Genomic DNA, 14,606 nt, shown 5'->3' on the forward strand with positions numbered 1-14,606 from the left:
CTCTATGATTCAATTACCTCCTGCTGGGTCCCTCCCACAACAGGTGAGAATTCTGGGAGATAAAATCCAAGTTGAGATTTGGGTTGGGACACAGCCAAACCATATCAGCTGGGTTTCTCCATGTTACCCAGACTGCTTGAACTCCTGGGCTCAAGTGATCTGCCCACTTCAGCCTCACAAAGGGCTAGGATTACAAACGTGAACCACCCGACCCAGCCTAAAACATTTATTATCTCTGACTTCTTACAGAAAAGATTTGCTGACTTCTGCCCTAGGATACTGCCATGATCTGCTTGGTTGAAACTGGGTCACCACTACATCTGGGCTCACCATTACATCTGGAAAAAGGAACATGGAAAAGGCACTCTCATCAGTGCCAGACCGAGAAACAACACATGTCACTTCTGCTTCTTTTAACCAGGAGGAAGCTTTAGTCATTGGCAATGCAACGCCAAGGGAACCTGTGAAATTCAATTAAGCTAAAAGTTCCACTTAGGCTATAAGCCTGTATTATGAAAGAAGAGGAAGGAGCTTCACTGGATGGTCAGCAGTCTTTCCCATATTCAGTAGAAAAGAAGCGAGTGCGTTTCTACTTTAATGCACAAACACTTTGACCTTTTGGACAGGCTAAATTATATCAGTCCAATTATCCCTTTTGATTTAATGTCTGTATTTATTTTAAAGAAAAGTGTATCCATATATTTCTGCATCATTTATACCTCCCATCAAAATGTGGTTTTGCAACAGCTATTGGGTATTCAAAATTTCTAGTAGAAAATGAATAGAAAATTTGGTTTTGTAATATGAAACTGGGAAGTATGTGTGGCATCTTAGCTCAGCAGGTCAGCGTGTATCTGGCTATCCCCCCAAAGAAAGAGTTCATGCAAATACTGAATAGAGCAATTGAAAAGGAGACCTTCTTCTGCCCTCATCTGAGAAATTAGATTAGATAAGTCCACTATCAGGTAATAACAATAGAAAAACAGACACAGTGGATATGCAATGTCCCTAACATTGTATAAAAGATCCCAGTTTATAGAATGCTTCCAAATTCATGGTCTCATTTGGGTAGCACTAGACTCTGTAAGGGAACTCACTCTGTTGTTCAGGGCAATGTCCCCTATCCTATTGGTATTTCCTGTTCCATTGACAAACTCTGTCCTATTAGTATTTCCTGTTTTGTTGTTTGTTTCCTGTTCTCTTGGCATCTCCTGTCCTGTTAGCATTTCCTGTTCTATAACAGTAGCATCTCCTGTCCTGTTAGTATTGTCAGTCCTGTTAGCCTTCCCTGTTCTATTAGTATTTTCTGTTCTGTTAACATCCCCAGTCCTATTAGTATTTCCTGTTCTATTAGTATTTTCTGTCCAGTTGATATCACCTCTCCTGTTAGTATTATCAGTCCTATTAGCATCCCCTGTTCTATTAGTATTTTCTGTTCTCTTAACATCCCCTGTCCTCTTAGTATTTTCTGTCCTATTGGCATCACCTGTCCTATTAGTATTAGAATGTCCTGTTGACATTCTCTGTCCTGTTAGTATTTCCTCTTCTATTGGCATCCTCTGTGTATTTTTTCTGTTGTTGCATTGCTATAAAGAAATACCCAAGACTGGGTAATTTTTAAAGAAAAGAGGTTTAATTTGCTCACGATGTGCAGGTTGTACAGGAAGTATAGCAGCATTTGCTTCCAAGGAGGCTTCAGGAAGCTTACACTCATGGTAGAAGGTGAACAGGAAACAGGCACATCACATAGCGAAAGCAGGAGCAAGAGAGTGGGGGGAGGTGCTACACACTTTTAAATGACCAGGTCTCAGGAGAACTCACTCAGTACCATAAGGACAGTACCAAGGGGGATGGTGTAAACCACTCCTGAGAAATCTGCCCCCAGGATCCAATCACCTCCCACCACGCCCACCTCCAACATTGGGGATTATATTTCAATATGAGATCCGCTCCTATTGATATCTTCTGTTCTGTGGGTATCCTCTGTCCTGTTAGTATTTTCCGTTCCATTGGCATCCCCTGTTCTATTAGTATTTCCTGTTTTCTGTTAGCATCCCCCAGCAACTTATTTCCTACTATGGAAGTTCAGGAATCCACAGCTCAGCCAGTCACTAGCTCCTATTAATTTCAACAGTGAGAAGGGCACAAACAGAAAGCAATCTTTGAACTTCAAGCCTCTTGATTCAGCAGTGCAGAGGTCAGCATATCTTTGTCCACTTTCTGCTTCTAGTCTTTGAAAACTCCCTGGATTTTTGTCTTTCTTCCAAGCCTGGTCCTCCAGCCACACATTGAAACTGTGATCCCACTAATATATTCCCAATGAATTCTCTTTTCATCGAGCCATTATAATACATTAGTGTTGTTTGTAACTAAGAAACTGAATTGAAACTAGCTGATTTTATCATCCCCATTATAGATAAAGAAACTGAGATTCAGAAATATTCCTGATCGCTGATACACTAGTACTAGTAAGCTAGTCTTCTAGTAAGCTATAGAAATGACCAGAATCTGTGGTTTTCCTACTTATGTCTTCTAGTAGGCTCTAAAACTGACTAGAATCTTTGATTTTCGTTCTGTATACAGTGATGTTTTACCCTTTAATGAATAATTATGTAAACTCTCCTGTCTCCTGCAGTGCTAAAGGAAAATTTCTAGCATGGCATGAGGCCCACTTTATTTGAGAAGGCCCAGTTTCAGTGCCTTCTCTTTTCTGAGGCCTCTGCCAAAATAGGCCACAGCTAGTGGTTCCCTGATATATGTTTCCATAACAATTTCTCCCATATATATATATATACACACACACACACACATATAAAATTTCATATATAACATTTTATATATATATAAAACATACTTTGCCCTATATATTTATCATAAGAATCACATACATCATAACGGGATATACACTTTTTAATATAGTTCATTGAAATATAAACTTGTCTGGAGGAGAAACATTCATTTCTTACTATCCTGTCTTCTATATCATGGGCACTCAATTGTTTGTTGGGTAAGTAAGTGAGTAAATGAGCAAAAGCATGTGGAAAAATAAGCTGTCAGAAATGTCAAGGAGATTTTCTGAAGCATTAGGGTTTTAGAAAAGCAGAATCAAGCATAACCTTATTCACAACCTAGCATCCGCCTCTCATCAAGAGCCAGAAATTCTGCTGCAGCATCCATAACTGGAAGAAGCTAATGTCATGTCCACGGGAGCCTAAGGCTTTGTCAGTGCTGTTCTGCTCAGAGGTTATAGAAGAAGAAATGGGAAGCCTGTGAAGGAGTTGCCTCAACCCTGTCTAACAGCTAAAGATGCTGTGAGGCCTAACTACCCAGAAATTTTTCTTCTGTGAGTCTCCTAGGGAGTTCTGTTATGTGGGACACTTTCTGAGACTGAACTCATCTCCATAAGGCATTATTAATATGAAAATCTCTTCCTTGGCAGGATCATCAATGCATCCATGCAAAGATGGCAGCCTTGGGTCATCAAATAGAGGCTGAGGAGCTGCAGGAGAGAGCAAGATGCACTGCTATGTGCATGACGCTGATCCACAAAGGCAACAACAGGGCTCGAGAGCAATGGGCAGTAGGGATTGGGATGAAGACAAACATAAGGAAGAGCAGAGCTGTGAGGGAGGGGCACAGACAGGGTGGGGCACATAGAAAATAGCACAAGAGATGCTGCAGATGATGACATGCTGGAGAGCTTTGCCTAGGAGAGGTATGATAGGCTTCCCTGGCTTTTCTAAAATAGTCCACAGAGGTCTGTGTCTAGAAATTAATTCAAAAATGAACTCTTCTCAGGTGCCAAGCTGGATCCATGGGGAGAGAATTTATTTTTCAGGGTAGTCAATTCAGAGTCCACATGGGAGACAAAAAAACTTTATAAGCTTGTGTGAGATAATAAAACACATAGAATGTTAATTTACTTCTACAGCACAGCTGTTCAGGAAAGGCTATAAGCATCATCAGCTAGTCATGAAGTAATGATCGTCTATTCTTACCTCCTGTACTCTGCCAGTGTATATGCACAAAGTGTATATGCACAAAGCTGTGCTATTATAAACAGCAATGCTGTAGGTGACACTCCCATGATCATACTTTAGAGGAGACCTAGTTACATTTTGTAAGACTCTGTCTTGCCTATACAGCTCATTCTAAAGACCCTTTGGCTGTCTTGAATGATATAACAGCCATGTTTTAGAATCTCATATGGAAAAGAATTGTGAAAATCTTCTAGGAACTTTGGCCAGCCTCTAGATAACAGAAGTGGCCTCTGACCAACATCCAGCAGAAACAAAAACAAGACTGAAGCTCTGTACCCTACAAGATAATAGGCTATAAACAACCATGTGAACCATGAAGACCCTTCCTCAGCTGAGCCTCCAGATGAGAACTCAGCTCTGGCTGACTCTTTTATTGCAGTTTTACAAGACTCAAAGCAGAGGACACAGTTAAGCCATGTATTATTTTGAACCACTCCCCTTGTGATCATTTGTTATATAGCATCAGAAAACCAATACAATGTGAAACTGGAAGACTGTCTGATACAAAATATTTGCATGACTGTGTCTCAGATTCCTACTGAAAAAAAAAATAGGAAAGGGAGTACAGTGGAATCCAGATGAAAGAGTATTTCTACACTTGGGGAAAGACAGACAGGGATTGAAATTAAGATGTCATCTCTCACTAGCTGTATGATCTTGTGCAAGTCACTTAATCTCTCCACACTTCACATTCCACTCCTGCAACATTAAAATGGTGTGTTCTACTGACCCATTTAATTGATGTGAACAAATATACAAGTAGAGGAAGAAAATTTAGTAGTACTGATTGTTAGATTCAAGGAATCATTTATTACAAAATAGAAATATCAAATATTTATAGAACACTTACTATGGGCCAGTGTACTAAATACCTTATCTCTATATACTCAGTCTTTATCGTAACTCTAAGCAGTAGATACTATTAACACAGGTTACATATGGAGAAACCAAAGCACAGATAAATTAAATAACATATTCAGTCCCATAGCTGGAATTTGAACTGGTACAATCTCCATCGGGGGGTAGCACACAGAATGACCAGAGATGACACTGGAGGCAGAAATTGTCAGACCTTGGCAAGCTGTGCAGGCCACTCATAGAAGCTTAGACTTCTTCCAACCTGGAAGCAGGAAAAATAAGGATTCCACAGCAACCTGACTGCCAGTGAAGCTGTATGTGTAAGCATAGATGAGGCTTTATTAAAACCATTGTGATACATGGTCGTTTGGCTAGCAGGAGATTGCACTCACACTCTGGATTAGTCAGGCTTTCAGTAGACAATCTAAGAATCTATCAGTCATGAAATCACCCTGCTTAGAAACAGTTTTCACATCCAAAGCAGCTTACAGCTGAGTTTTGAACATTTGAACATTTTGAGAAGTGTGTCTGTTCTTATGTGTGTTTGTGATTACCTGAGTTCCTTTCATCAAACTTTTTGTTTGTTTGTTTGCTGTTTTTCGAGATGGAGTCTCGCTCTGTCACCCAGGCTGGAGTGCAGTGGCGTGATCTCAGCTCACTGCAACCTCCACCTCCCAGGTTCAGGCCATTCTCCTGCCTCAGCCTCCTGAGTAGCTGGGACTACAGCCCCCACCCCCACCCTCCACACCACACCCAGTTGATTTTTTGTATTTTTAGTAGAGATGGTGTTTCACGGTGTTAGCCAGGATGGTTTCCATCTCCTGACCTTGTGATTCGCCCGCCTTGGTCTCCCAAAGTGCTGGGATTACAGGCATGAGCCACTGCACCCGGCCGCATCAAACTTTTATCTGTGAAACCAGCAAGACCATCAGGTTGGAGCCCACGTAGTAACCAGGTCACTGAAGCTAAAAGAGGCTCATGTAATTGCTGTGCTTGTGTTTCCTGAAAGCAGAGGAAGAAAATAATCCCTCACTCCTCGTTAGGGCGCTCTGTGCTGGGGACAGCTGGAGGCATGATTGATCACCAAGTTTTCAACACAGCAGGAGACACGTGGAAGAACTATGAGATACCTGAGAAGCTCTAAAGACCAGAAGCACATATTTGGCTATTCATAACCCTTTGGAGAAACAAAATGTGTGTCCCTTGCCCCAGTAAAAAAATAATACACCATGAGGATTTTAGGACTTTTCAGGGTGAGCTAGAGACGTTAGGGCTTCAAAGGCCAGGAAGTGCATTCAGATCTTCACACTCTCTAGGGTAGAATCAATTGTGTGGATTGCTACTGAGATTGCCAGGCAGCGCTAAGCACAGCATTGCAGGTGAGCCTGACAAATCCTGTTAAGTTCTCAATGCAGCTATTGCCCACCTGTTCTGTGGGTGATTTTTCATGGGCCGGAGATATATATCAGGATGGAAGGTGTTCAGTTTGGGCCAGCTGTGTCCATAACCAGACAGACAGCACTGTAATGAAGGCTCCCAGAAGGAAACCAAAGAAATTACTGTGATGGAGGACAGAGAACACAAAGCACTGTGCAGAAAATATAGCAACAGGGAAGCTTAACCCAAGGGCCCTAACTTAGTAATTGGTGGGTTTTGCCAAGGAAATGCTCTGTGATTCTTCTGGTGACTGTATCTACCACTGAAGTTCATGGTCCCTTAAGAAAATGGATAAGGTGGCCTGTAATCCCAGCACTTTGGGAGGCCAAGGCGGGCGGATCAGGAGGTCAAGAGATCGAGACCATCCTGGAAAACCAACATGCTGAAACTCCATCTCTACTAAAAATACAAAAATTAGCTGAGTGTAGTGGCGCATGCTCTAGTCCCAGCTACTCGGGAGGCTGAGGCAGGAGAATCGCTTGAACCTGAGAGGCGGAGGTTGCAGTGAGCCTAGATCGCGCCACTGCACTCCAGCGTGGGCGACAGAGCGAGACTTCGCCTCAAGAAAATAAACAAACAAACAAAAAACGAAAGGAGGTGCATGAGGTTCGCGCACAGGCCCGCCACCGCCCTCGACGCCGCTGGCAGCGTCCACTGGCCTTCACAGCATTGCGGCTGCTCAGTGACTACGGGCCACCGTCCCTAGGCTACACTCGGGGAGCTGGGAAAAGCCAGGTGCCCCAAAGCAAATACGCGGAGCTGCTGGCCATCCTCGAGCTGGGGAAGGAGATCAGACCCACTTAGGCGGGGAGCGAGAGCGCGGTGGAGAGGCCGAAGCAATGCACGCTGGAGGACTGGTTCGGGAGTGCTTGGCAGAAACGGGGCGGAATGCCAGATCCTAGCTGCCTTGTTGGTTTTGAAGGATTTCCACCTTTTTACAAGATGAGAAGTAACAGTTCATTTCCCCTGTTCAGATGAAACCCTTGTTTTCAAAATAGTTACAGTTTAGTTTTTCCTCCCGTGGTTCACCTGGCTCTGAACCTACAGTCTCAAAGATTGAGAAAAGATTTTGCAATTAGGATTTGCATTTCAAGTAGTTAGGAACTGCTCAGGTTTTTTGTTTGTTTGTTTGTTTGTTGTTTTTAAGCATTGATTTAAAAGATGCACCTAAAGTTATCTTACAGCAAACTGTAGTTTGCCTCCAAGACATCATTGTCTCTTTAATCTTCTCTTTTGAATACATGTGTTACCCACGGTGTTCTTTTTCCCTTTTCATAAGCTAATACCATTCTAGGGATTTTGTTTTTAACGCATATTGACAGCATGCTTTACTTAGTAGCCGGTTCCCGTTTCCCATTTGCCATTCACAGTGTAGATTCTGCTTAATGTAACTTCTTTTTTGCTTACCTAATTGCATGACTATTCGTGCTTCAAAGTCAATTTTTTAAAATGCACAAGTTATAAATATAGAAGAAAGAGCAACCCACCAAACCTAACAAGGACCCCGGAACATGTTCATGCTAAGACTGTAAGTAGATCTCAGCTCCGCATTTAAGTCAGACAAAACATCTGGAAGAAAATGACTAAAACGGTTTGCCTCTTTGTATTTATTTATTACTTGATGTAATAAAGCTTATGTTCATTTAAAAAAAAAAAAAGGAAGTGCATGAGGTGTGTCTTGCTTTTGTGGCTCTGAGAGGGGATCTTAAGGAAACTTACTGTTCCCTATTTCTCTTTGTTTCTCCAGATTCTTGCACAGGAGTAGAAAAACTGTGACCCATGGCCAGTGTTTGTATGGACTGTGAGCTAAGGGTTCTTACATTTTTAAATAGTTGAAAAAAAAAATTAAAAGACTGATATTTATTATGTATGACATTACATAAAATTCAAACTTTAGTGTCCTTAAGTAAAGTTTTATTGTTCAGTTTGGCACTATTGACACTTTGGGTTGCATGATTCTTTCCTGTGGGGAGGGAAGGTTCTGTGCATTGATGTTTAGCCACATCCTTGGCCTCTACCCAGTAGGGGCCAGCAGGACCCTTTCTCCATTCCTCACAATCAAAGCCCTCTGAGCGTCTTACCAAAAGTGCCCGGGAAGGCAAAATCACTCGCTGGTGAGAACCGCCTTTTTGTTAAAACACAACCATGTTTGTTCATTTCACTGTTGTCTATCTGCTTTTCTGCAAAAGCAGCAGAGTTTACAAGTTGTAACAGAGACTGTCTGCCTCTTCAAGCCTAAAATATTTACTCTATGCCTCTTTACAGATGACGTTTCCCGAATCCTGGTCTAGCACATAGAAGGAACTCAGTGTTTGAACAAGGAGGAAGGGAGGGGAGGTAGAGAATCATAGAGTAGGTGCTCTCTGGGGAAAAGATGAGTTGCTGTTGTTTTTCGGACACAAAGACCAATGCACAGATGTCAGGGGGCAGGCCAGCCTTTTCCTGAGAACACATGAGCACAAGTTTCTTTCTAAAGCTCTAAAGTGACACGTCTGAGTCCCTAAGATCAGCCTCTTCTACTTAAACTCCAGAAAGCTACCATTCATCACAGAAATTATGTCAACTAAAAACAATAAAATGGGAGAACACATAAGTACTGACTCTTGTAAGCAACTCCAGATCTTTTTGAAAAAAATTAGCAACATGTTGGTTCATCAAATCCCAAGTTAACAGATTCAAAACGTTGTGAAATTCATGAAAGAGAAGGGCGTTGATATTCGTTGGCCATTCAGCATGTGCCAAGCATTCCGGGAGAATCCATACATATATGAAACCAGAGAGCTCACTGAGAATGGGATCACTTCCTCATTTTTGACACAAGGAAATGTGCATCATAAACATGAAGGAACTGTCCAAGGTCTTATGGAGGCACAAGCAGAGCTGAAGACTCTGATTTAAATCCAGCCAAGATCTTTACTTCTGCGTTGCCATGCTGTATCTACTGAATTATATGCTGTAAAACTGGATTAGCCACATCCACAAAGGTGGGAAATCTGCTCTGGGGTGAGTTGATATATCTAGAAATTCTGAGCATAAAGGGAACAGAGTCAGAGTCAGGCTCATTAAGTCCTTTTGCCACAGTGCAAAGCTCCTGCAGAGCAGCCGGGGCCCAGTTCCCCCAGGGTCCCGGGAGTATGAACTGATGCCTCCCAGGGTTACCCGTCCTGCCTAAGAGTTCAGTAAAGTGTTGGTGTTTCCATACAGCATGCTGAGCTGCTCTAGAAAGGCACTCTCAGACAATCCGAGGGAGGAAATGGACTGAAAAGTCATGTCTGTAGAAGCAGCAGTATAAAGAGAGATTTATCACTTGTTCTGATAAATTGACAGTGAAATTAAAAAGCTTAATTATTTCAGCATGAATTTTGAGAGGCTTCTTTTCCCACTGAACATATGAAAAAGTTTCAAAGCATTCTGCAGCAATAAAACATCTGTGACCCAATTTACATAAAACAGAATAAAACTTGAGAGTTGTTCTGGTAGCAAAGAGCACGAAGGCAATGTGAACCCTTGTTTCATCTTCCATCAATAAACAGACCCTTGTGCATACAGTAGTCATTGAAAAATGTCCTTATAAATCTCCAGTATGTGGGGAGATGGGGAGGGAGGTTCTGTCAGACCCAACACACCACTGAGAAGAATGTTTAAAGGTATGTAGCAGATCAAAGGCCAATGGAGAGTTCACTAATGGAAAGATAATGACCTCCAAGAGGCTGGTGGGAAGATAAAACAGAATGAATACATTTTAAGCACAGAAACACACTTGAAAAAAATATGGCACAAATACATTCTCTGAAAGTGTTGAATTACAATAATTCCAAGAAGTTTCTTTCATTCCATTTTGTATGTTGCTAATGGAGAAAGGTGAGAAGTAGAGTTTAAAGCGTTTTGCGTTTTGTTTTTTTTTTTAAAAAAGGTCTTGGCTATGTCTGGAGCTTTAATCACAATGGATTGGGCAGTGCTTTAAAAAAAAAAGTATCTTTTGAAGAAAGCTGAGATCCGATCCGATATACTCAATTCATATTCACGATTCTTGAGTGATTTAAAGTAGATTATTTTAAACTGATATAAAACTTGACAAAAATCTGTTCTAAAGGATGTATAGAATATTGACATATGGTAATTTACTAATTAGAGAAAAAATAGGCAACACTTACTTCTGTAAGATGTGAAACTTAAATTATGTAAAGAATTAACTAGATTAAATCAAGGGTGAAAATTCTTGGACTTTGTGTCTTTCTCACTCTTTCAATTTGAAAGTCCTATTCTCTGAGAGATATTTTTGGCTAATCCATGGTCTCAGTAAACAGAAGATGAGTTTAAAAACATAATTGGTTATAGATACATTTTAAATTAGCGTTTTTTTAACCTCAAAAATTAACTCACTATACACTAAAGCAGTGGTTCTCAAAGAGGGGCAGCATTTCTTGGCTGAAAGAATTGTGAGAAATAAGGTCTTAGGGACTTTTCAAAATACAGCACAACTGGCCACCACTCACCCCTAAGCCAGGAAAAAGATTCAAATATACATCTCCAAAGTGACATTAAATGCCAGCAACCCATGTCCAATTCTTGTTAGAAACCAGGGCCTTGATGACTCGCTGTTATTGGTGAGAATAAGTCATTTCCTCAAGCAGGTTGGGAGCATGACTGTTAGCTCATTCGACACTATCCATGTCGAGGACTGGATCCCACTATCAGCTCAACTGAATGGTAAAGAACAGAGCTTCACATTTGGCTGGAATTTGCCCCAGAGGTGCCACAAGAATGATCTTAAACCCACTGCCACTTAAAACCTTCACGAAGCTGGGGGGCAGGAAGAAGTGATATTAATGGGAGGGCTTGAAGAATAAGTAGTCAGTCTTATTTTGCCTCTGGAGGAAGCTTGCCAGCATAGAGATCTAGGTAGTTGACGTGGTGAGCAGAATGGAAGTGTTCTGGAATAGGGTGCAGAGTAGTGAACGCTGGGCAAACGGGTGGTGCACACCAGCCGACGGTCTGCCTTGTGAAAATGAAAATCCAGTGTTGCCAGGGTCTCACTTCGCAAGGATGACTGACAACCTGGATTTTTGTGTGAACTCACCTATTTTTTATATGATGGCAACTAATTTTTTTTAAAACCAGACGCGGTGGAAACCAATACCATAGAGTAAACAAGCCTTATGTGTGTGTCAAAGGCAGCCTATAAATTGCCGGTTTGTCATCTCTGCCCCAAGCACTCTGAAGTCTGTCACAGTTTAAAGCCAGACATGCAGAGTCACTTGCCCGAGTGACATCACATTTGCCTCCACATCAGTGTCCCAGAGGTTGCTTTTCCTGATTCACTGTTTTTGCTTTTTTTTTTTTTGATACAATGAATAATTGAAAGATATGATTAAAAGTTACCCTGTGAAACTCATCTTAGCATTTATTGTGAGGGTATTATGAATGCTGCCTCTTATGTGATACAATCAGCTCTCAACGGAAAAATGTCTTCTTCAGCTTAATTATCAGATGTAACTGTGCTTTTAAGGGGAAGATACTTTGTTTTTATGTTTTACTGGTTCTGTGACTTATACAGACATTACCTGTATCTTGTCATTGAATGCTGGAAAACAAAGCTGAATTTGTGTGTTTACACTTCGGAATTGTTTCTGTTGTTACTCACTTTTCTTTCAATATACCTCACGTGCTAACTCCTTTTTATTTGGTTTATCTTCTTACGCTTACTAGATTCTTGATGAGATAAATTACTTCCACTTGAGAACAGAGCATAAAAGGAATACGTGAGAGGTATTTAAAAAATAATTTCAACTATTTGTGGCTCACCTCCTTCTAAAGTATATGTTGTTTGTTATGTTATGCAGGACCAAGAGTAGAGGAGTTATTATGTGTCCTGGTTCTAAACGGAGGACCTGTGATTGAATAAACTCAGAGGACTTGTGATTGGATAGACTCAAGCTAAAAATCGAGGGAGAGAGAGGTAGAAGGGATGATGTGGGGGAACAAGAGCACTGAGAAAGAGAAAGAAACACCCCCTACACACACACACACACACACACACACACACACATACACAGATTCTAATAGGAATTCAATATCAAGATGATTCTACAAATCAAAATTCTGAAATCCACGTGTAAAACTAACACTGAGAAAAACACCCCCAAATTCAATATTTAATGTGAATTTACTTCAGATGAACTAAAATTAAGGAAGAAACTAGAATATAAATGGCATGATTGTGTTTACAATGTTTATGAGCTAAGGTAAAGAATAATATTTATAAAAATAAGAAAATATATTAATAAAGAAGATAAGACATTAAAATTGAATTATTTAAAACATAGGAAAAGTGCTCAATAAACAGAATAAACTTTAGATTGGACACATTCTTGAAGATATGATATGTAAATCTGAAGGCTGAGGAATTGATCCAACATGAAACATGACAAATACAAAGATAGAAAAATACGAACTTCATTTAAGACAGAAGACATATTTAGGATATTTGTACAGGAAACAGTTCAGGAGCAACTCGCAAAAAATCATTTTAGCGATAAGTTAGAATATTTCATGAATGCGCCAATTAAAGACATAACTAGTACCTAGCAGGATAAATATAAATAAATACATATCTGGACATACTATATTAAAATTCTATAAAATTAAGAATAAAGGCACAATCTTAAAAGTGTCAGAGAGAAAAAACACACTTCTTCAAAGAAAAGGAAAAGAAAATTGTACTGATACCAGACTTCTTGACAAGATCAATACATTCTAGAATATAGTAATATAATATATTTTGATGGCTGAGTTTACTACATAATGAAAGCAAACCTGGAATTCTATATTCAGATAAATCATCATTCAAAGATACGTGAAAAGAGAACCTTTCTCAGAGGTACAAAATTTGCTCCCCAATACTGATCCTCTCTGAAAGAAGCATTCAAGTACATACCAAAGCAAAAAAACAAAACGAGCAAAAAAAAAAAAATAAGAGGGGCGGAAAATATGACCCTTAAAATGAACACAGAAACTGGTAAATACGTTGACAAATTTGGTTATATACTGATTGTAATTAATAGTAGGTTATAAAAAGATCGAATAAAATCTTTAACAATTAAGAGAAATGACAATGTTGATGATGAAGATAATTGGTGACTATCAGTAGAAGTCGTTATATGATTGGCATGAGGATATAAATAACAAGTAAATTGATCATGTTAGAAAAAAGCATAATTGGTATTTAATTAAATGTTCAGGTATAATTACTGCAATAATAGAAATATTATATAAAGCTTCTAAGAAGTGGGGATGAGGTATGCATGAAGGGATTTTATATATGTATATATAATATATATTAACATATATATACAATATATATTCATCCAAAGGAGTACAGAAAGAATATAAAGAAAAAACAGTAAAAATTGCGTGCACACTGAAGAATTACAAAAGAATATGGTGGAAGTAAATCTAGCTATACCAATTAGAGAACTTTTTAAATGTAGAGCTCACCAGAGATGGGTAAAATAAAACATATGGAAAGATTGAAAATAAAGTATAAAAATGTTTCTCCAGAAAACCAATAAACAAAAATAAAATAAAATAAAATTGTGAAAGTGATTATACTGATATTGAAGAAAATAGAATTTGAGGCAGAAAGTATTGATAGATATTAGGAAAGACACAATTAGATCATAAAAGAGTAATGAATACGATTTTTAAAATCATGAACTTCGGTAACATAATAACATAACGTTATAAAGAATAAAATACAAGTCACATTTTGCAGTCTGACCAAAGTGAATATGATTATTCACATGATTTGCTTTTCTGAGGTAAATATTGGTGGTCTCCAAAAATTAGAGGAAGGTGAATACTGCAAGCTTCCTTCCTGGCAAACTTTCCACCAGGTGGGACATTGCAATGAAAAATAGTCTCAACCAAATTCTTCCAGCTGTTTCATCATTATTAATAAGAAGGTACCAGCTGAGGGAGGTGGCTTATGCCTGTAATTCCAGCACTTTGGGAGGCCAAGGCAGGTGGACCACCTGAGGTCAAGAGTTCGAGATCAGCCTGGCCAACATGGTAAAACCCCATCTCCACTAGAAATACAAAAATTAGTGGGGTGTAGTGGCAAATGCCTGTAATCCCAGCTACTTGGGAGGCTGAGGCAGGAGAATCACTTGAACCCAGGAGGCAGAGGTTGCAGTGAGCTGAGATCGTGCCATTGCACTCCAGCCTGGGTGACAAGAGTGAGATTTCATCTCAAAAGAAACAAAAAAAAAG

This window comes from Mandrillus leucophaeus, unplaced genomic scaffold (assembly GCF_000951045.1).
Source record: "Mandrillus leucophaeus isolate KB7577 unplaced genomic scaffold, Mleu.le_1.0 Scaffold72, whole genome shotgun sequence".
Lineage (NCBI taxonomy): Eukaryota > Metazoa > Chordata > Mammalia > Primates > Cercopithecidae > Mandrillus > Mandrillus leucophaeus.